The sequence below is a fragment of the Lucilia cuprina genome, chromosome 3 (genome assembly GCF_022045245.1).
Source record: "Lucilia cuprina isolate Lc7/37 chromosome 3, ASM2204524v1, whole genome shotgun sequence".
Taxonomy (NCBI): Eukaryota; Metazoa; Arthropoda; class Insecta; order Diptera; family Calliphoridae; genus Lucilia; species Lucilia cuprina.
In genome coordinates, this window is record NC_060951.1 from 6,663,738 (window position 1) to 6,685,403 (window position 21,666).

General features: G+C 29.2%; 1 protein-coding gene across 2 annotated transcripts in view; it reads right to left on the minus strand.

The window, feature by feature from the left end:
* LOC111677591 (insulin-like growth factor 2 mRNA-binding protein 1) overlaps nt 1-20,147 on the minus strand; it is a 104,297-nt gene extending 84,150 nt beyond the window's left edge. Inside the window, exon 1 of one of the 2 annotated variants that reach the window (XM_046945734.1) lies at nt 19,940-20,147. The gene's annotated coding sequence lies outside the window, so the exon portion shown is untranslated. The remainder of the gene's footprint in view (nt 1-19,939) is intronic. The other variant, XM_023438745.2, reaches the window with a different exon arrangement.
* Between the last annotated feature and the right edge of the window lie 1,519 nt (nt 20,148-21,666).

A 21,666-nucleotide genomic window follows, 5' to 3' on the forward strand; every position in this document is an offset into this window, starting at 1 on the left:
CTATAGTCTAGTCTATAGTCTAGTCTATAGTCTAGTCTATAATCTAGTCTATAGTCTAGTCTATAGTCTAGTCTATAGTCTAGTCTATAGTCTAGTCTATAGGCTAGTATATAGTCTAGTCTATAGTCTAGTCTATAGTCTAGTGTATAGTCTAGTCTATAGTCTAGTCTATAGTCTAAACTCGAAAAGTAACCACAAAGATCGCTCTTCTTTTAAATCGCTGCTGATCGACGGTCAGTAGAACGATCAGCTCTCTTACCTGAGCTAATTTATTAGCTCTAAACTCCCAAAAAAGCACCACAATGATCACACTCTTTTAAATGACTGATGATCGACAATCGGTCGTACGATCTTTTTCTCTCAATTTCAAAGTTGCGTTTCTTTAACTCTGACGCGATATTATTAAAGAGATAAAACATGATTTTTATCATCAGTTTTCATTTTCATAATGAGTGTGAGTCTGGATCCTGCTATCATCGTAACTACAGCAACTATAAAAATTTTATAAAATTTATATTTTAAAATTATTTAAATTTTTGATTTTGTTATACGATAACAATTATGCTCAACTATTTGTTGCAGAAGAAAACAAAAAGGGTTGAGCTTTTTATCAGCAAAACCAAAAAGATTCATTAAAAAAACCTCCTATTAAACAGCTGAAGACAGGTGCGAAAAGAAAGTTTGTAGGAAAAAGGAAACGCTTAAAAGAAAATAATAAATATTATAATTATTATTTTAAAATTAAACAACACTATTTAACATAATACATTTTAAATTTTAAACATTATAAATTATACACAACATTTATTTTAATTTGCAGAACAAAAAAACAAATGAAATTTAATTAGAATAAACGTTATTTTTCAAGCCCTTGAACAGGTCTAATGTTCAAAATGTGGTAAATTGATAATAATAAGTGTCTGAAACAAAGTGTCTTATAGCTGAAGGGCATTCAATGTTAATCAAGTATTGGAGGGAGCTAAAGTAGGATCTTAACTGGAAGTTAAAAGAAGATCATGAAGTTTAGTTTAATGAAAAAATAGGTTACGATGGATTTGTAATGTTAAACAGTAATTGCGATCATCCAGTACAGACTAGACTATATACTAAACTAAAGACTACACTTTAGACTAGAGTAAAAACTAGACAGTAGACTACACTACAGACTAGACTATAAAATAGACTATAGACTAGACTATAGACTAGACTATAGATTAGACTATATACTAGACTATAGACTAGACTATAGACTAGACTATAGACTAGACTATAGACTAGACTATAGACTAGACTATAGACTAGACTATAGACTAGACTATAGACTAAACTATAGACTATACTATAGACTAGACTATAGACTAGACTATAGACTAGACTATAGACATGACTATAGACTAGACTATAGACTGGACTATAGATTAGACTAAAGACTAGACTGTAGACTGGACTATAGACTAGACTAAAGACTAGACTATAGAATAGACTATAGACTAGACTATAGACTAGACTATAGACTAGACTATAGACTAGACTAAAGACTTGACTATAAACTAGACTAAAGACTAGACTATAGAATAGACTATAGACTATAGACTAGACTAAAGACTTGACTATAGACTGTAGAAATTATTCTATAATTGAAGCTCTTTTCGGACTAGAAAATAAATGGTATTTGAATCATAATTAGGACTATTAAATGATCCATGATAGAAGCTTAATTAAACCATAAACTGATCTTTATTTAAAATCTAACAAAGACTATAAACTGATCTGTAAAGCAATCTTGTTTTGAAATGTAAATTGATCTCCGATTGAGGATCAAATGAATCCAATAACTGATCTATATAAAAAGATCAACAAAGACTTTAAACTGATCTGTGTAGCGTGCATGGTTTGAGCTTTAAATTGATCTATGATGGAAGCAGAAATGAAACCACAAACTGATCTATATTAAAAGCCTAACAAATGCTATAAACTGATCTGTGAAGCAAGCTTGCTTTGAAATGTAAATTGATGTATGATTGAAGATCAAATGAATCCAATTACTGATCTATATATAAAGCCCAAAAAAAGACTTTAAACTGATATGTGAAGCAAGCTTGTTTCGAGCTTTAAATTGATCTACGATTGCAGCTCAAATGAAACCATAAACTGATCATTATTTAAAGCCTAACAAAGACTACAAACTGATCTGTGAAGAAAGCTTGTTTTGAGCTTTAAATTGATCTATGATTGAAGCTCAAATGAAACAATAAACTGATCTATGAAGCAAGCTTGTTTTGAAATGTAAATTGATTAACGATCGAAACTCATATGGATTCATTAACTGATCTATATTTAAAGCCTAACAATAACTATAAACTGATCTGTGAAACAAGCTTCTTTTGAAATGTAAATTGATCTACAATTAAAGATCAAATGAAACCGGACTATTAAAGACTATAAACTGATCTGTGAAGCAAGCTTGTTTCGAACTGTAAATAGATCTACGATTGAAGATCAAATTAAACCATAAACTGATTTCTGAATCAAGCTTATTTTGAAATGTAAATTGATTAACGATCCAAATTTATATGGATCCATTAACTGATCTATATTTAAAGCTTTAAATTGATCTATAATTAAAGCTTAATTGTGACAATAAACTGATCGACAATTAAAGCTGTAATTAGATAAACAATTGTATTCTTTTTGCAAGCTTTTAACTGACCCAAACATGAAGCTCTCATACTGATTTCCATGTATTCTTCAATCAATCTACATCGTTCAATTAGCTTTAAGCTACAAAAAAAGTGTAAAAACTTTAGCTTAAACATATAATTTGATCTCTTTAAAGCTTTCAATATATAGCTTTTGGCTTAATACTTTTAACTACCTGCTTACATGTAAGAAGATTTAAGTTTGTTTTTTTGTAAATAAAAATACAGCCAATATTTGTATAAAATTATATTTCCCCCTCTGTAATTACTTGAGCGCAACACCCGTGGCTTTGTTTTTTTTTTTCAATTTCTTTTTTGTCATCCCAAAAGATGATCACTGTTATCGTTTTTAGCTTTTGAAAAAAGCTAAAGAACAGGGTTATTTTACGAAGGCTAGTGTTGTATGTATGTATGAGTGTTGTTTGGTGTTTTGGTGATATTTTCAAATTCCTATAATTTTCATTAATTTAAGGTTGTTAAAGTTTTGATGGTGATGGCTCAGCCACTTTATTACAAGTAATTGAATTGAAATTTTGTACTTTAGTTGAAGAAAATTAAAATGTGGGAAATATATGTAAAAGAAATTGGTTTCTTAAAGAAAAGATACACATAGCAATTACAGTAAGAAAAAAACTTAAGAAATTTTGCTTAAAATTTAAGCAAAAAAACTTGTAAAATCTATATCTTGGGGTTAAATTCCGTCTCTTATTCAAAATTCCCCTTTTTTCTTTTAATTTTCTTATTTCTTTTATTATTCTACGGAAAAAGTTATAAAGTCATTATAAAAAAAAAACCATTTGAACTACGCATTTAAACGCACTTTATTTTTCAATGTCAATGCGTAACGTAACAAATATTACATTAATTTTACAAAAAAAAAAAAACTCTTTTTAAAAACTTCAAGGGTTGTTTTCTGTCCATTTTTTTCGGGGGATAAATATCCCAAAGCTAGATATTGTAAAGAATAGAAGAAAAAACAACAAACTGTAATATATCATTAGACATGTTGAAAACAGTATGGACTTACTAGGCATAATCCAAATAGAATAACAAAAAAAATAAAATATAAAGGAAATTTAATATAATAAACAGAGTTGCCAAAGTATTTAGGAATAGTTGAAGAACAAAAGATTAAGGGAAATAGAATTGCTATTAAGATGAAAAAAGAAAAGAAAGGACCTCCTGGCTGATCAGTAATCAAAGCTCTATTGTGATTATAAACTGTCTTACGATAAGAGTTTTGTTAAGGTAAATAAGTGATCTACAAGTGATACTACGAAACAGATCAGCAAATAGAACATAAAAGAAACTATAAACTGATCACTGATCGATGATCTTTTGCTATACTAAACTGTCTCACGATAAAAGCTTTGTTAAGGTAAACAAATTGATCTACAATTAAGAACTACTGATACCTTATAAAAGACTATAAAACTGATCAATGAATACGGCATAAAAGCGACTATAAGCTGATCAGTGATCGAAGCTTTATTGCGATACTAAAATGTCTTACGATAAGAGCTTTGTTAAGACAATAAAGTGATCAGCAATCGAAAACTACTTACCTACAAAACTGATCAAGGAATAGAGTGTAAAGGGAACTTCAGGCTGATCAGTAATCAAAGCTCTATTGTGACTAAAAACTGTCTTACGATAAGAGCTTTGTTAAGGTAACATAATGATCAACAATTAAAAGATTACAAAACTGATCAATGAATACAGCATAAAAGTGAATATAAGCTGATCAGTGATCGAAGTTTTATTGCGATAATAAACTGTCTTATTATAAAAACTTTTGATCACTTATCGAAGATCTTTTGCGAAAATAAACTGTCATAAAAGCTTTACTAAAGTAACAAAATGATCTACAATTGAAGGCTACAGAAACCTTATTAAAGACTACAAAACTAATCAATGAATGCAGCATGAATGGAACTGCATGTTGATCAGTGATCGATGTTTTATTGCGATAATAAACTGTCATTTTATGACTTTGCTAAGGTAACAAAATGATCAACAATTGAAGGCCACTGAAACTTTGTTAAAGACTACACAACTGATTAATGAATACAGCTTATAAGAGACTATAAAGTGATCAGTGATCGAAGCATTATTGTGATAATAAACTGTCTTACGATAAAAGCTTTGTTAAGGCAACAAATTGATCAACAATTGAAGACTACTAGACCCTTATAAACGACCACAAAACTAATCAGTGAATACACTATAAAAGTGACTATAAGCTGATCAGTGATCGAAAGTTTATTGTCTTAACAAAATGTCTTGTGATGAAAGCTTTGTTAAGTCATCAAAAGTATCTACAATTAAAGGCTACTGGAACCTTATGAAGGGTTCAGCGAATACAATATAAAATTTAGTAAAAGTTGATCTATGATCGAAGCTTTATTGCGACAATGAAATGTCTTATGATAAATGCTTTGTTGCGATAACAAAATGATCTACAATTAAAGGCTACTGAAACTTTATTATTAAAGACTACAAAACTGATCAACAAATATAGCATAAAAGGACCTCCAAGCTGATCAGTGATCGAAGCTTAATTGCGACTATGAAAGTTTTTTTAAAGTAACGAAATGATCTACAATTGAAGGCTACTGAAACCTTATTAAAGACTACAAAATTGATCAATGGATACAGCTTATAAGAGACTATAAACTGATCAATGATCGAAGCTTTATTGCGATAATAAAATGTTTTACGAAAAACGCTTTGTAAAGGCATCGAATAGATCATCAATTGTAGGCTACAGAAGCCTCATTAAAGTCTATAAAACAGATCAATGAATACAGCATAAAAGGGAGTGCAAGCTGATCAGTGATCAAGGATCTATTGCGATAATAAAATGTGCGATAAAAGTTGTTGTTAATGCAACGAACTAAACAACAAAATTAACTGCAATCGTAGGATAGGTAAAGCTTCTTCTATGGTTACATTTACTAACTAACTATCTAAATAACTAACTAAATAAATAACTAACTAACTAACAAACTAACTAACTAACTAACTAACTAACTAACTAACTAACTAACTAACTAACTAACTAACTAACTAACTAACTAACTAACTAACTAACTAACTAACTAACTAACTAACTAACTAACTAACTAATTAACTAGTTAACTTACTAACTTACTAACTAACTAAATAACTAACTAACTAACTAACTAACTAACTAACTCGTTAGGATCATCATACAATGATCTAAAGAGTAATCTGCGATAAATGTTAATTTAGAAGATATTGAGCTTTTTTGGGACCGATCTTGAAGCTTATTTGAACTATTAAATGTTATACAATTGAATCATAATTTGGACACTATTTAGCACTAGAAGCTGATCCGCAGTTGAAGCTTATTTGAGACTTTATTTTAAGTTTAATTGACACTAGATAGTGATCAACAATTGCTGATTTCAAACTAGAAACTATACCAAGCTTGAAGCTTATTTTCTAACTAACAACAGATCTTCAGTTGAAGTTTATTAAGGACTAGAAAATAACCTATGCTTGAAGCTTAATTGGTGATATAAAGTGATCTTCGTTTAATGTTTATTTGTGATTATAAACAGATCTAAAATAAAGCTCTATTTTGTTTATAAACTTATGTCTAACTGATCTACTATTGTGACTGATCTGAGACCACAAACAAATCCACTATTCAAGCTTATTTGAGATAACGGGCCTACTAACTTATCTACATTTGATAAAAATAAACTGATCTATATGTGATCTATATATGTGTTTATTAACTTATGTATAACTGATCTACGATTGTCACTGATCTGTCATTGAGACTAATCCTCTTTTCAAGCTTAAGACAATGGAACTGGAACTTGATCAATAAACTGATCTAGCCTAATAATGACTACAAACTGATATACCATTCAAACTTGCTTTGAACACTAAATAGATATAAGATTGAAGCTTGAAGATCAATTAAAAGCTTTAATTGATTGTCAATTAAAGCTGTAAAATGATTTGTGAAAAAATTCCAAAAAAAAACTCCCACCGGAAGTGTTCGATTCTTTCCCAAAGGAAACCTTGGCAACTCTTTAGAAACCCTTAAAAATAAACCATAAACAACGCAGTTTTTATTTTGAATTCACATTTGGGACATGATTTTCACGCACCGCACACAAACACACAGACACTCATTTACACGCACGCAAGAAAAAATAAACGCATAAACAACAACAAACTTCTCTTTTTTTCTCTATTATTTCCTAGCTAACTCTCCCTTTCTCTTTCTAACACACACTTACATATACAAGTACTCAATTAAACAACTGCAATTGAAATACTAGACTAGTACTCGTGCAATTGTAAATCGTAGTTAAAGTAGAATAACAACAACAACTATAACAACAATAGTAAAATGTTAAAGGAAAAATAGTAAAAATCAAGGGAGGAATTGTATTGTGCGTGTGTAGCAAACAAAAAAACACGCATAGAAAAGTTGTTTATTTGTACAAGTGTGTGTATTTCAAAGAGGGGTTGTTTGGCTGCATGTTTTCATAGATTTTTTTTAGCTATTTTAGAAGATTATAGAGAAGTATTTTTAATTTCTATTAATGTGAATGTCAAGGATTTCTTGTGTAGAACAAAAAACACAGAAGAAAAGGAAGTTTGATTTAAAAATGCAAAAGAAATGAGGAGTTTCTTTAAGTTTTTTTTTTTTTTTAAACTAGGGTGCTTTGGATTTCATAGATAAAAACACGTGGTTTAAAAAATTATTCAAAAGGAATGCGAATCATTTAATGAATTTCAATTCTATAAAACAATCTACAGTCTGGACTTTCGACTAAAGAATAGTCTATAGAGTCTGGATTCTAGAACAGTCTATAGTCTGGTCTATAGAACAGTCTATAGTCTGGACTATAGAACAGTCTATAGTCTGGATTATAGAACAGCCTATAGTCTGGATTATAGAACAGTCTATAGTCTGGACTACAGAACAGTCTATAGTCTGGTCTATAGAACGGTCTGGACTATAGAACAGTCCATAGTCTGGTCTATAGAACAGTCTATAGTCTGGACTACAGAACAGTCTATAGTCTGGACTATAGAACACTCTATAAGCAGGACTATAGAACAGTCTATAGTCAGGACTATAAAACAATTTATAGTCAGCACTAAAAAACAGTCTATAGTCAGGACTATAGAATAGTCTGCAGTCTGGACTTTAGAATAGTCTGTAATCTGGACTATAGAACAGTCTATAGTCTGGTGTATAGAACAGTCTATATTCTGGACTATAGAACAGTCTATAGTCTGGACTATAGAATAATCTATAGTCTGGACTATAGAATAGTCTATAGTCTGGACTATAGAAAAGTCTATAGTCTGGACTAAAGAATAGTCTGGACAATAAAATAGTCTATAGACTGGACTATAGAACAGTCTATAGTCTGGACTAGAGTCTATTATCTTGTCTGGACTATAGAACAGTCTATAGTCTTGACTACAGTCTATAGTCTTGACTACAGCCTAAAGTCGGGACTATAGAACAGTCTATAGTCTGGACTACAGTCTATAGTCTGGACTACAGTCTATAGTCTAGACTATAGAACAGTCTACAGTCAGGACTACAGTCTATTGTCTGAACTATAGAACAGTCTATAGTCTGTACTACAGTCTATAGTCTGGACTATAGAACAGTCTATAGTCTGGACTATAGAACAGTCTATAGTCTGGACTATAGAACAGTCTATAGTCTGGACTATAGAACAGTCTATAGTCTGGACTATAGAGCAGTCTATTGTCTGGAGTATAGAGCAGTCTATAGTCTGGACGATAGAACAGTCTATAGTTTGGACTATAGAACAGTCTATAGTCTGGACTATGGAACAGTCTATAGTCAGGACTATAGAAAAGTCCATAGTCTGAACTATAGAAAAGTCTATAGTCTAGACTATAGAAAAGTCTAGAGTCTGGACTATAGAACAGTCTATAGTCTGGACTATAGAACAGTCTATATTCTGAACTATAGATCAATCTATAGTCTGGACTATAGAACAGTCAATAGTCTGAACTATAGATCAATCTATAGTCTGAACTATAGATCAATCTATAGTGTAGACTATAGATCAATCTATAGTCTGAACTATAGATCAATCTATAGTCTGGATTATATATCAATCTGTCTGAACTACAGATCAATCATAGTCTGAACTGTAGATCAATCTATAGTCAGGACTATAGATCAATCTATAGTGTTTACTATAGATCAATCTAAATTTTGGACTCTAGATCAATCTGTAGTCTGGTTTTCCCAGGGTTTTTTAATACAAACTCTTGCGTTGTGAAGGAATATTTCACTTTCTGTCGTTCTCCTTTTAAACCCCAAAACTTCTTTCCAACATTTTTTGTAAAATCCAAAAAAAATCTTCAAACATTTTATACTTTTGAAATCCCCGGAGCTCTTAGATTGATTTCAACCGCAAATCAGCATTACTTTGCAAAACTTTATAAATAAATAATACATTTTTATTTCAACAACTTGCCACAATAACTTTTAAATTTCCCAAGAATAACCAAGCATAAAGAAACCAACTATTTGACGCTGTTATTTTTTTTTCTTCTGGCAAATCGTATTCCCCGGTTAATGGTACAGTTATATTTGATTTAAATTTTTCACAATTTAAAACAAAAAAGTGCCGGTTTGACGACGACAAAAAAAAAGAAAATATAAACATAAAATAGAAACTCTCTTTTACAGTTTTCTTTTGAATTTTCCCTAAAATTTTCATTCATTTACTATATTTATTTTAAAATATACAACAACTCTGAGAGAAATTTACTCTCTTTTTCTTTAAACAACCTTTTTTTTTTGTTTACAATTCTTTATTTGTAATTTTTCTTTACATCATTTTCTTACAGTTTTCCTCATACAATAGATGTGGAAATTTAACGCAAAAAAAAAAACAAAAATTTTCCTCTTACTACACACACATACACTTACAAACAACTGTTAATTTCCTCTCTTTTTAATTCAAAGAGCGAAATACTTTAGTGTTGTTGTTGTTTTTATTTACTTTTTAATTAAATGCGTCACCGTTAGGCAAGAGTAAGTTCATTTGTTTGTGTTTGCTAGAGAGAGAAAGAGAAAAAGTGGGAGACTATCTGTGTATGTGTATGTGTGTGTTTTTCATTAGGTTCCCTTAGTGTGTGTGAGTGAATAAGCATAAAAAACGTTAGAAAATTTCTTAATGTATTAGTAAATAAATGAGAAAAACGTTAGACAATATGTATGGGTGTGTGTTTGTGTGATAAAGCCAAAAAATGAAGCTAATGTAGAGGTAATTTAAACGCTTTATAGTTCAGATCTTATACTCCAGACTATGGACTATTTTATAGTCCAGACTATAGATTATTCTATAGTATAGACTATAGACTATTCCATAGTCCAGACTATAGACTATTCTATAGTCCAGACTATAAAATATTGTATAGTCCCGACTATAAACTATTCTATATTCTAAAACATAGACTATTCTATAGTCTAGACTATAGACTATTCTATAGTCCAGACTATAGACTATTCTATAGTCCAGACTATAGACTATTCTATAGTCCAGACTATAGACTATTCTATAGTCCAGACTATAGACTATTCTATAGTCCAGACTATAGACTATTCTATAGTCCAGACTATAGACTATTCTATAGTCCAGACTATTGACTATTCTATAGTCCAGACTATAGACTATTCTATAGTCCAGACTATAGACTATAGACTATTCTATAGTCCAGACTATAGACTATTCTATAGTCCAGACCTTAGACTATTCTATAGTCCAGACTATAGACTATTCTATAGTAGAGACTATAGACTATTCTATAGTCCAGACTATAGACTATTCTATAGTCCAGACTATAGACTATTCTATAGTGCAGACTATATACTATTCTATAGTAGAGACTATAGACTATTCTATAGTCCAGACTATAGACTATTCTATAGTCCAGACTATAGACTATTCTATAGTCCAGACTATAGACTATTCTATAGTGCAGACTATATACTATTCTATAGTAGAGACTATAGACTATTCTATAGTCCAGACTATAGACTATTCTATAGTCCAGACTATAGACTATTCTATAGTCCAGACTATAGACTATTTTATAGTCCAGACTATAGACTATTCTATAGTCCAGACTATAGACTGTTCTATAGTTCAGACTATAGACTATTCTATAGTCCAGACTATAGACTGTTCTATAGTCCAGACTATAGACTGTTCTATAGTCCAGACTATAGACTGTTCTATAGTCCAGACTATAGACTATTCTATAGCCCAGACTATAGACTATTCTATAGTCCAGACTATAAACTGTTCTTTAGTCCAGACTATAGACTGTTTTATTGTCCAGACTATAGACTGTTCTATAATCCTGAGTATTGATTGTTCTTTAGTCCTGACTGTTCTTTACTCCTGACCATAGATTGTTCTATAGCTCAGATTATGGAATATTCTATGGTCCCTTAAAAAAACCTAAATTATATATTTAAGCGTTTTTATTTTTCCGCTATAGTGGTTAATACTTGAACTCACTTACTTTCTCTCTCTCTCTCGCTTTTTCCCTATTTATCTCATTGTTTTTATATGTATGAGAGATTATGTTTGTATCTATGTGTGTGTGTAGAAGTATCTATGTTTTGTTGTTGTTGTTGCTAAAAGTATCAATGTATTGGGTGTGATGTATGGTGTAGTTTTTGTACACGCACAACAACAGTTTTTATAGTAAAACGAGCGTGTGCCGTATAGTCGTATAGTCTTCTATAAAACAAAGCAGCCATTTTGAGTTTTTCATATTAAAACAAAAAAAAATATATAATTAAATAAAATAAATTTAAACAAAAGATTTTTTCGTAATAAATAAATTTTAAAAAATATTTGGTAAAATAAATTATAAAAGAAAGAATTTTTTTTTACAAATTTTTGAAATTTCTTAAATTTTTTTTAAGAAATTTTAAAAAAAAAACAAAGAATTGTTGGAAAAATTAAAAAAAAATTTAGGTGAAACGTGGTTAAAACATTGAAGTTTTTTTTATAAATTTAAAGAAAATTTAAAAAATTTAATAAAATTTTAAAAGAAATTTAAGCCCCACCCTTGAGTAAAAGTAATAAAAATTTAAATTAAAAAAAAAGAAAATTTAAAAAATTTATAAATTTTTTTCTTTACAACAAAAGTGAAAAATTTAAAAAAAATTTAAAATTTGAAAAGAAGTGAAAAAAAAATACTACAACAATTTTTCTTTCCTTTAGAGAAAAAAAAAAATAATCATTCTACGTCATTTGTGTATCTATCTGTATGTTTAAAATAGTAAAAATTTTCTTTCATTAAAAATACTATACATATATACTCCAAAACAAATAAAAAGAAAAACCAACAACAACCAACCATCTAAACCCTCCATTTAATATCTAAAATCTATCTACTTTTTTTTTCCTCTTTCTGTAAATGTATAAGTATCTATACATCTGTGTATAACAAGTTTTTCCTTGTTTTGTATCTTTGTGTAGATTAGTGTTTTTATGTGTATGAGTGTGTGTTTATATCCGCAAGTCTGTGTCCTTTCTTTCTTTTTTACATACAAATACTAATCAAAGATATATTCAATACAACTATAATAATAAAAAAGGAAACTTTTTTGTATCAAAAAAAATAAAAAAATAATAATTAAAAATCAATAAAATTTTGTGAAAATAAAAAAATTCTCTGAATTAAAAAAATATATTTTATATAAAAAGTGTGTTTCATATAAAATTTAAAAGAAAATTTTCTTCAAAAAAAAACACATCAGATTTAATGGAATAACCATTTTCATCAAGTAATGCCCACCAATTGCTTTCTAACACAAAAATATCAGGAGTACAGCGTTAATTTTTATACAATTAATAATAACGAAAGGTAAGTTATAGAAAAATCGAAAATATTTAAAAGAATTCAATAAGAGAAACAGATACAAAAGAAAAACAAAAGTTTTTTAGTAATAGAAAAGTTTTCTTAAGAAACTTTGACAATTTTTCCTAGAAAACATCAATCGATATCGACAAGTATCCCAAAAGAAACTTTAATTGATATCGACAAGTTTTCCAAAGAAAATTTCAACGATACCGACAAGTTTCCCCAAGAAATTTGAAACAACATCTACCAGTTTTCAAAAAAAAAAAAAACTTTAAACAATATCGACAAGTTTAGAAAAACACTCTAAAGAAATCGACAAGTTTCCATAAAAAATCTTCAACGTTATCAACAAGCTTTTAAAAGAAACTTTAATAGAAATCGACAAGTTTCCACAAGAAACTTTAATCGACAAGTTTCCTAAAGAAACTCGAAACGATAAAGATAAATTTCCTAAAAAAAAACTTGATATATATCGACAAGTTTAGTACGGAATCAAGTATCGACAAGTTTGCAAAAGAAACTTTCAACGATTTCGACAAGTTTCCAAAAGAAATTTTCAAAGCTATCAACAAACTTTTAAAAGAAATTCTAATAGAAATCGACAAGTTTTCACAAAAGAAACATCGACTTGATCGAGATCGACATGTTTACTAAAGAAACTTGATCGATATTGACAAGTTTCCACAAAACAACTTTAATCGACAAATTTCCTAAAGAAACTCGAAACGATTGCTACAAATTCAGTGAAGAAACTTTAATCGATATCGAGAAGTTAACTAGAAAAACTATAATCGATATTGACTTTCAAAGATATCGATAAGTTTTAAAAAGAAAATTTAATCGAAATCGACAAGTTTCCAAAAGAAACTTGATCAATATTTACAATTTCCCAAAATAAACTTGATCGATATCAACAGCTCCCCAAAAGAAACTTTCAACGATATCGACAAGTTCTTAAAAGAAACTTCAATCAAAATGGAAACTTTACTCGACATCGACAAGTTTCCTAATCGATACCGACAAGTTTGCTAAATAAACTGGATCGATATCGACAAGTTTACTAAAAAAAACTTGATCGATATCGACAAGTTTACTAAAGAAACTTAATGGATGTCGATAAGCTTACTAAAGAAACTTGATAGATATCCACAAGTTTACTAAGAGAAATTTGATCGATATCGATAAGTTTACCAAAGAAACTTGATCGATTTCGATAAGTTTAGCTAAAGAAACTTGATCGATATCGATAAGTTTACTAAAGAAACTTGATCGATATCGATTAGTGTACTAAATAAACTTGATCGACTTCGACAAGTTTACTAAAGAAACTTGATATCGACAGTTTACTAAAGAAACTTGATCGATATCGAAAAGTTTACTAAAGAAACTTGATCGATATCGAAAAGTTTACTAAAGAAACTTGATCGATATCGAAAAGTTTACTAAAGAAACTTGATCGATATCGAAAAGTTTACTAAAGAAACTTGATCGATATCGAAAAGTTTACTAAAGAAACTTGATCGATATCGACAAGTTTACTAAAGAAACTTGATCGATATCGACAAGTTTATTAAAGAAACTTGATCGATATCGACAAGTTTACTAAGGAAACTTGATCGATATCGACAAGTTTACTAAAGAAACTTGATCGATATCGACAAGTTTACTAAAGAAACTTGATCGATATCGACAAGTTTACTAAAGAAACTTGATCGATATCGACAAGTTTACTAAAGAAACTTGATCGATATCGACAAGTTTACTAAAGAAACTTGATCGATATCGACAAGTTTACTAAAGAAACTTGATCGATATCGACAAGTTTACTAAAGAAACTTGATCGATATCGACAAGTTTACTAAAGAAACTTGATCGATATCGACAAGTTTACTAAAGAAACTTGATCGATATCGACAAGTTTACTAAAGAAACTTGATCGATATCGACAAGTTTACTAAAGAAACTTGATCGATATCGACAAGTTTACTAAAGAAACTTGATCGATATCGACAAGTTTACTAAAGAAACTTGATCGATATCGACAAGTTTACTAAAGAAACTTGATCGATATCGACAAGTTTACTAAAGAAACTTGATCGATATCGACAAGTTTACTAAAGAAACTTGATCGATATCGACAAGTTTACTAAAGAAACTTGATCGATATCGACAAGTTTACTAAAGAAACTTGATCGATATCGACAAGTTTACTAAAGAAACTTGATCGATATCGACAAGATTACTAAAGAAACTTGATCGATATCGACAAGTTTACTAAAGAAACTTGATCGATATCGACAAGTTTACTAAAGAAACTTGATCGATATCGACAAGTTTACTAAAGAAACTTGATCGATATCGACAAGTTTACTAAAGAAACTTGATCGATATCGACAAGTTTACTAAAGAAACTTGATCGATATCGACAAGTTTACTAAAGAAACTTGATCGATATCGACAAGTTTACTAAAGAAACTTGATCGATATCGACAAGTTTACTAAAGAAACTTGATCGATATCGACAAGTTTACTAAAGAAACTTGATCGATATCGACAAGTTTACTAAAGAAACTTGATCGATATCGACAAGTTTACTAAAGAAACTTGATCGATATCGACAAGTTTACTAAAGAAACTTGATCGATATCGACAAGTTTACTAAAGAAACTTGATCGATATCGACAAGTTTACTAAAGAAACTTGATCGATATCGACAAGTTTACTAAAGAAACTTGATCGATATCGACAAGTTTACTAAAGAAACTTGATCGATATCGACAAGTTTACTAAAGAAACTTGATCGATATCGACAAGTTTACTAAAGAAACTTGATCGATATCGACAAGTTTACTAAAGAAACTTGATCGATATCGACAAGTTTACTAAAGAAACTTGATCGATATCGACAAGTTTACTAAAGAAACTTGATCGATATCGACAAGTTTACTAAAGAAACTTGATCGATATCGACAAGTTTACTAAAGAAACTTGATCGATATTGACAAGTTTACTAAAGAAACTTGATCGATATCGACAAGTTTACTAAAGAAACTTGATCGATATCGACAAGTTTACTAAAGAAACTTGATCGATATCGACAAGTTTACTAAAGAAACTTGATCGATATCGACAAGTTTACTAAAGAAACTTGATCGATATCGACAAGTTTACTAAAGAAACTTGATCGATATCGACAAGTTTACTAAAGAAACTTGATCGATATCGACAAGTTTACTAAAGAAACTTGATCGATATCGACAAGTTTACTAAAGAAACTTGATCGATATCGACAAGTTTACTAAAGAAACTTGATCGATATCGACAAGTTTACTAAAGAAACTTGATCGATATCGACAAGTTTACTAAAGAAACTTGATCGATATCGACAAGTTTACTAAAGAAACTTGATCGATATCGACAAGTTTACTAAAGAAACTTGATCGATATCGACAAGTTTACTAAAGAAACTTGATCGATATCGACAAGTTTACTAAAGAAACTTGATCGATATCGACAAGTTTACTAAAGAAACTTGATCGATATCGACAAGTTTACTAAAGAAACTTGATCGATATCGACAAGTTTACTAAAGAAACTTGATCGATATCGACAAGTTTACTAAAGAAACTTGATCGATATTGACAAGTTTACTAAAGAAACTTGATCGATATCGACAAGTTTACTAAAGAAACTTGATCGATATCGACAAGTTTACTAAAGAAACTTGATCGATATCGACAAGTTTACTAAAGAAACTTGATCGATATCGACAAGTTTACTAAAGAAACTTGATCGATATCGACAAGTTTACTAAAGAAACTTGATCGATATCGACAAGTTTACTAAAGAAACTTGATCGATATCGACAAGTTTACTAAAGAAACTTGATCGATATCGACAAGTTTACTAAAGAAACTTGATCGATATCGACAAGTTTACTAAAGAAGCTTGATCGATAAGCTTACTAAAGAAACTTGATGGATATCCACAAGTTTACTAAGAGAAATTTGATCGATATCGATAAGTTTACTGAAGAAACTTGATCGATATCGATAAGTTTACTAAAGAAACTTGATCGATATCGACAAGTTTACTAAAGAAACTTGATCGATATCGACAAGTTTACTAAAGAAACTTGATCGATATCGACAAGTTTACTAAAGAAACTTGATCGATATCGACAAGTTTACTAAAGAAAACTCGTCGAGAGTTTACTATAGACAAGTTTTGCTTAAGAATCATGATCGATATCTATAAGAACTAGAACAAAGAGTTTATATAAGAATCTTAATCTTCAGACTATAGAAATTTCCCATTATGTCCCATCAATTGGCTATAGCAACTACTTTTGAACGTTCTCACATAATCTTGCTTGACCCTGACTTCTTTCGTTTGGCCATGGTCTTCTAATTCATATAAAAAATAGATTTTTCTTTCATTGTTTTTCAGCTTTCATTGTCTTATGGGACACAAAAAAAGTTTTTTCTTTTTGTATATGAACGCACTAATATCCAGTTTAAATTTCAATTCAATGCACAATAAAACTCTTGAAAGTACAACAACAGAAACTGGTATCTAACATCCTTATTTCCATGAAATAAAGGATATACAAGTTAGCGATATTTTGTGTTCTGGAATTAGAATACAATTCTATTGTTCCATTTGAATTGGTATAATTCTTATATGCGTTATCATGCGTTTTCTCACACTCGCTTAAAGCTTTTCAACAGAACAGGCCTATTTCCAGTTTGGTACTCTTTTTATCTTTTTACTGTCTGTACTTTTCCGAACGCGCAAGGAATGAACAGCAACCAACATCCTTTTGTTGTACTTAAACCAGGCAAACAATAGATTTGATAATGAATAATAGATTTAAATATTTTAGACAATTGTTTAGGATGCTGTACTTAATCTTTTATAGAAAAATTGAATAGAAACTTGAAAAATAAAGCTTTAACTGGAAAAAGGATTATCAAATATTCACAACAGAAATTAAGAACAACTTTAAACTTGTTTCAATTTAAACCGACAACACATAAATATGTTCCCAAAATTAGTTTCCCAAAGCATTGAAACAAAAAGCTTGTTATATCAAAAGTTCTCTTGGATCAGCAACTTTCAAAGGAAAACTTTTCCAACAGCTTTAAAGTATCATAAAGCTGTTGGAAAAGTTTTATAAAATCTAGTAAACAAGTCATAAAGCTACAAGACATTTAAAGATAAACAGTTCAATAAGCTTTAGAACAGAAGGTAGGTGAAAAAGTCAGAAAGCTTCCAAAAGTACAGGAGAAGCATTTAAGTTTTTTTAGTAAACTTAGCTAAACTTGTCGATATCGATCAAGTTTCTTTAGCTAAACTTTTCGATATCGATCAAGTTTCTTTAGCTAAACTTGTCGATATCGATCAAGTTTCTTTAGCTAAACTTGTCGATATCGATCAAGTTTCTTTAGCTAAACTTGTCGATATTGATCAAATTTTTTTAGTAAACTTGTCGATATCGTGGAAGTTTCTTTAGTAAACTTGTCGATATCGTTCAAGTTTCTTTAGTAATCTTGTCGATATTGATCAAGTTTCTGTAGTAAACTTGTCGATATTGATCAAGTTTCTTTAGTAAACTTGTCGATATCGATCAAGGTTCTTCAGTAAACTTGTAGATATCCGATCAAGTTTCTTTAGTAAACTTGTCGATATCGATCAAGTTTCTTTAGTAAACTTGTCGATATCGATCAAGTTTCTTTAGTAAACTTGTCGATATCGATCAAGTTTCCTTAGTAAACTTGTCGATATCGATCAAGTTTCTTTAATAAACTTGTCGATATCGATCAAGTTTCTTTAGTAAACTTGTCGATATCGATCAAGTTTCTTTAGTAAACTTTTCGATATCGATCAAGTTTCTTTAGTAAACTTTTCGATATCGATCAAGTTTCTTTAGTAAACTTTTCGATATCGATCAAGTTTCTTTAGTAAACTGTCGATATCAAGTTTCTTTAGTAAACTTGTCGAAGTCGATCAAGTTTATTTAGTACACTAATCGATATCGATCAAGTTTCTTTAGTAAACTTATCGATATCGATCAAGTTTCTTTAGCTAAACTTATCGAAATCGATCAAGTTTCTTTGGTAAACTTATCGATATCGATCAAATTTCTCTTAGTAAACTTGTGGATATCTATCAAGTTTCTTTAGTAAGCTTATCGACATCCATTAAGTTTCTTTAGTAAACTTGTCGATATCGATCAAGTTTTTTTTAGTAAACTTGTCGATATCGATCCAGTTTATTTAGCAAACTTGTCGGTATCGATTAGGAAACTTGTCGATGTCGAGTAAAGTTTCCATTTTGATTGAAGTTTCTTTTAAGAACTTGTCGATATCGTTGAAAGTTTCTTTTGGGGAGCTGTTGATATCGATCAAGTTTATTTTGGGAAATTGTAAATATTGATCAAGTTTCTTTTGGAAACTTGTCGATTTCGATTAAATTTTCTTTTTAAAACTTATCGATATCTTTGAAAGTCAATATCGATTATAGTTTTTCTAGTTAACTTCTCGATATCGATTAAAGTTTCTTCACTGAATTTGTAGCAATCGTTTCGAGTTTCTTTAGGAAATTTGTCGATTAAAGTTGTTTTGTGGAAACTTGTCAATATCGATCAAGTTTCTTTAGTAAACATGTCGATCTCGATCAAGTCGATGTTTCTTTTGTGAAAACTTGTCGATTTCTATTAGAATTTCTTTTAAAAGTTTGTTGATAGCTTTGAAAATTTCTTTTGGAAACTTGTCGAAATCGTTGAAAGTTTCTTTTGCAAACTTGTCGATACTTGATTCCGTACTAAACTTGTCGATATATATCAAGTTTTTTTTTAGGAAATTTATCTTTATCGTTTCGAGTTTCTTTAGGAAACTTGTCGATTAAAGTTTCTTGTGGAAACTTGTCGATTTCTATTAAAGTTTCTTTTAAAAGCTTGTTGATAACGTTGAAGATTTTTTATGGAAACTTGTCGATTTCTTTAGAGTGTTTTTCTAAACTTGTCGATATTGTTTAAAGTTTTTTTTTTTTTTGAAAACTGGTAGATGTTGTTTCAAATTTCTTGGGGAAACTTGTCGGTATCGTTGAAATTTTCTTTGGAAAACTTGTCGATATCAATTAAAGTTTCTTTTGGGATACTTGTCGATATCGATTGATGTTTTCTAGGAAAAATTGTCAAAGTTTCTTAAGAAAACTTTTCTATTACTAAAAAACTTTTGTTTTTCTTTTGTATCTGTTTCTCTTATTGAATTCTTTTAAATATTTTCGATTTTTCTATAACTTACCTTTCGTTATTATTAATTGTATAAAAATTAACGCTGTACTCCTGATATTTTTGTGTTAGAAAGCAATTGGTGGGCATTACTTGATGAAAATGGTTATTCCATTAAATCTGATGTGTTTTTTTTTGAAGAAAATTTTCTTTTAAATTTTATATGAAACACACTTTTTATATAAAATATATTTTTTTAATTCAGAGAATTTTTTTATTTTCACAAAATTTTATTGATTTTTAATTATTATTTTTTTATTTTTTTTGATACAAAAAAGTTTCCTTTTTTATTATTATAGTTGTATTGAATATATCTTTGATTAGTATTTGTATGTAAAAAAGAAAGAAAGGACACAGACTTGCGGATATAAACACACACTCATACACATAAAAACACTAATCTACACAAAGATACAAAACAAGGAAAAACTTGTTATACACAGATGTATAGATACTTATACATTTACAGAAAGAGGAAAAAAAAAGTAGATAGATTTTAGATATTAAATGGAGGGTTTAGATGGTTGGTTGTTGTTGGTTTTTCTTTTTATTTGTTTTGGAGTATATATGTATAGTATTTTTAATGAAAGAAAATTTTTACTATTTTAAACATACAGATAGATACACAAATGACGTAGAATGATTATTTTTTTTTTTCTCTAAAGGAAAGAAAAATTGTTGTAGTATTTTTTTTTCACTTCTTTTCAAATTTTAAATTTTTTTTAAATTTTTCACTTTTGTTGTAAAGAAAAAAATTTATAAATTTTTTAAATTTTCTTTTTTTTTAATTTAAATTTTTATTACTTTTACTCAAGGGTGGGGCTTAAATTTCTTTTAAAATTTTATTAAATTTTTTAAATTTTCTTTAAATTTATAAAAAAAACTTCAATGTTTTAACCACGTTTCACCTAAATTTTTTTTTAATTTTTCCAACAATTCTTTGTTTTTTTTTTAAATTTTCTTAAAAAAATTTTAAGAAATTTCAAAAATTTGTAAAAAAAAATTCTTTCTTTTATAATTTATTTTACCAAATATTTTTTTAAAATTTATTTATTACGAAAAAATCTTTTGTTTAAATTTATTTTATTTAATTATATATTTTTTTTTGTTTTAATATGAAAAACTCAAAATGGCTGCTTTGTTTTATAGAAGACTATACGACTATACGGCACACGCTCGTTTTACTATAAAAACTGTTGTTGTGCGTGTACAAAAACTACACCATACATCACACCAATACATTGATACTTTTAGCAACAACAACAACAAAACATAGATACTTCTACACACACACATAGATACAAACATAATCTCTCATACATATAAAAACAATGAGATAAATAGGGAAAAAGCGAGAGAGAGAGAGAAAGTAAGTGAGTTCAAGTATTAACCACTATAGCGGAAAAATAAAAACGCTTAAATATATAATTTAGGTTTTTTTAAGGGACCATAGAATATTCCATAATCTGAGCTATAGAACAATCTATGGTCAGGAGTAAAGAACAGTCAGGACTAAAGAACAATCAATACTCAGGATTATAGAACAGTCTATAGTCTGGACAATAAAACAGTCTATAGTCTGGACTAAAGAACAGTTTATAGTCTGGACTATAGAATAGTCTATAGTCTGGGCTATAGAATAGTCTATAGTCTGGACTATAGAACAGTCTATAGTCTGGACTATAGAACAGTCTATAGTCTGGACTATAGAACAGTCTATAGTCTGGACTATAGAATAGT